A 3,525-nucleotide genomic window follows, 5' to 3' on the forward strand; every position below is an offset into this window, starting at 1 on the left:
TACAAGGAGAGAGAAGATATTTTCTAGCCAGCTGTCCCGGATTTTACGCATGCTCTGCCCGAGATACCCACCGCAGCATGGCGCTTCAACCACCGGTTCTGTTGATGATGTTGCCTAGTCTGACCCTGCAGATCCTGTCGGTCCTAGGGTGCCTGTAGCGGGATTATGTCGGTCACTAGCCAGCTACCTAGGCTGCATCATTGCCTAGTCTGCTCGACTCCCAAGCAACTCAACTATGGTTTTGGGGTTTCCTAGGATGGTTAACACCAAACCTTAGGATTTCTTTTCCCCTATAAATAGAGGAGGAAGCCATATTGATGAAGACTTTAGTTCCAGCCACATTTGATCTTAAAAAGTTAGAGAGAGAAAGTCTCATCTTTCTCCGTCAATCCCACTTGTCGTGGCATTTCTCCTTGACTAGCAAAAGGGAGTGGCGTTCTGAGCATCCGAGAGGAGCTAGTCCGCTGGGAGCAGTCCTTGGTGGCCGAGGAAGGCATTTGGCAGTGCACGTCGAAGGCTTTCTCTCATCCCCTTAGTCCTTGCTTTTATATTTTGTTGTTGGGTTGTAAGGAACAAATGATATTTGCTTTGTGCTTGTTGATTTCGAACCCCACCATGAACTAATCCTATTTGGTGGAGTTCGCTTGGTTATTTAAGTTGTTATTTTAATGAATGGTTGTTGTTTTATGCTCTATTCTGTTTTGTTTATGATGCTTAAAGCCTTGAGGTTGTAGGAGCTACGAGAGTAGCCTTTCCTTAGGAGGGTTCATGAGGTTCGAGAGAATGCCTTGGCAATTTATCTTTAGTCTTCGAGAGAAGCTAGGGAGGAACTACATAAACAACGAGTTCTAGATAGTAACTAGGCATAATCCACCTTAGAGATAAGAATAGGATTTCATTCGACTAAAAGGAGTTGTGTATAAATGATAGGTTAGATGTTAATGCTGCCACAAAAAGGTATTGCCAAGACATATTCTATTAGCTGAGTCGATAGGATCACTGCTTGGGCTTACGCCAATCGGTTTTGCCAGGGCATCTTTAGTCTGGTGAGTCCCTTACTAGAGATAGCATAGGGCACATCAGTAGACTCTGTCGGGCAGGGTAAGAATAGAAGAAGCACCATTCAGAGAAATAAACTTAAGTTTTCCTTGTGTCTCCCATCACTCATTTCCATTGCTGCTTGTCTTGTGAGAAAGTTAAAGTCCTACATATATTAAATCTAGTATTTGCATTTTATTTTGCCTTGACATTTCCATTTGTTTTCACGTATCACAATTTAATTTGCCACGACATATCCATCTGCTACCACACTATCACCATTCCATTTCCACTACGTCCATTCCATTTTGCCACTGCATTCTCATCTATATATACCATAACTAACTTTACTTAGGTGACAAAGTAAAGTGCCTTGACAAACCTATTTGATTTCCCCAATTCCCTGTGGAGACGATACTCTACTTATCACTTTATTACTTGCTCGATTGTGTATACTTGCACACATATCCGCATCATATTTTAGTACTCACAAATAGCGGACACATATAAATATAATAATAATGCATTCCGTATGAATATGAATATGCAATCTATACATTCAATCATGTCGTATACAATTCAATATAAACAATAATAATATGGTAACATATAACTATAACAATGCAATTACCTTTGATAACCTTTTATAGACCCATGTACATTTTTTAGAACTCAAGGTATTCGAGTACATTGAGGTTGTGCACTATGCTGTCACCACAGCTCGTATGGGTCCCACTAGGGGCTATGAAATTTGTCTCGAAGGACCTATGTACTGTATTTATCCCGAAGGACCAGTCCTTAAGAACTATATACATATTCCAGTGGATCAAATCTGTCTCAAAAGACCCTGTAAATGTTCCAAATGATACATATATGTCCCGAAGGACCACGTAGAACCCTCGACTCTTGGCATGCCAACTATACCTATAGCTCTCATATCGTATACCATGGGCATTATTCTTATGTTTCATATGTTCATGTATTCATGTCATTTCTCTTGTGATCACAAAACTCATATCATTTACCATGTCACATTTACATTTGAATCTATTCATATATACCATTTATCAAATCATATGAATATATATACTTTATGCATGTATCATAATAATTATCATGTATGCATGTTCATAACTATTGTGCTATGAAAATCAACATAGGAATTAGACTTATCACAAGTCTTATTCCATTGTACCATACTTCTAATATCCGGAACGAGATTACGTTCTAAATCTACATAGTAATACATTGATACATATCAGTATACTAATTGATATATTCTAAACTATCACTCCTTAGGCTAAAAAAGAAAGTTATTTTTATCTTTTAATGAAGGTATGCATCGATGCACTACACCATGTATCGATGCATCCCTTGACGGGGTGCATCGATGCACTATCTATGCATCGATACATAAATCATATTCGATGTTTGCATTTAAGGGGGTGCATCGATGCACTACTTGTGCATCGATATATTAATGGTATTCGATGTTTTTATTTTAAAGGAGTGCATCGATGCACTTCATGTGCATCGATACACCTTGAACAATTTCTGGGATTTATCCTTGATGCATCGATACACATTGAATGTGCATCGATGCACATAACCCAGAAATTGTATTTTAAGCCCGAAAATCATCAATTCTTCACTCAATTCTTCTCTTTTAAACCCCTATCATGTCATTAAACCCAATCATCATTACTTAAATCAACTTATATTCATGAAAATCATCTTTAGCCTCAAAATCCTATCCCTCATATGTAATTCAACAATCATACTCCAATTCCAATATGTTATAAATACAATTCTAACACTTCATATTCCTTAATTAGCATGATGACAAGTCAAATTTAACTTCAAATTCAACTTATCAACTCTTTTCCATAAATTCATTTAAAACCCCATTTTCTTTAATCTATTATAACTTCTTCATCTTTTGATTATAAGACAACTTAAGCTTTCCTTAAGCTTAGTTATCATCTAATGATCAAAACCTAACCTTTAATTTATCAAATAACCAACTAATTAGAAAACTCACCTTTGCTCTAGCCTGGTTCACGATGGAGAGAAAAGAGAATGATGAAGAGAACTCTGGAAACTTTGTTTCCTCTCCCCCCTCATTTCTCACGTGTATATATCTCATCCTTATCACCTTTTTAATTTATTTAATGGTCAAATGACCATTTTTCCATTCAATTCACTTAATAATTACTAACAATCCTTCCAGATAAATCATTAAACTATTCAATCATCCTACTTTAATCACCAAATTCTGAAGTTTTACAATTTAGTCACTAACCCGTATTTTGAGATGTTACATGTATGCAATAATCAATCCCAAAAACTCAATTGAGTCCGCAATAATTCAAGGTTCTCTAAACCGAATCCTAATGGGCATGATTTTGAAAACTATTGAAAATATTGTAATATATGTATAGTTTTCATGCAAACAATACAATTAAGTCAAAAACATCAATACAACAA

The sequence above is a fragment of the Hibiscus syriacus genome, unplaced genomic scaffold (assembly GCF_006381635.1).
Source record: "Hibiscus syriacus cultivar Baekdansim isolate YM2019G1 unplaced genomic scaffold, ASM638163v2 tig00110637_pilon, whole genome shotgun sequence".
In the NCBI taxonomy this organism is placed as follows: Eukaryota; Viridiplantae; Streptophyta; class Magnoliopsida; order Malvales; family Malvaceae; genus Hibiscus; species Hibiscus syriacus.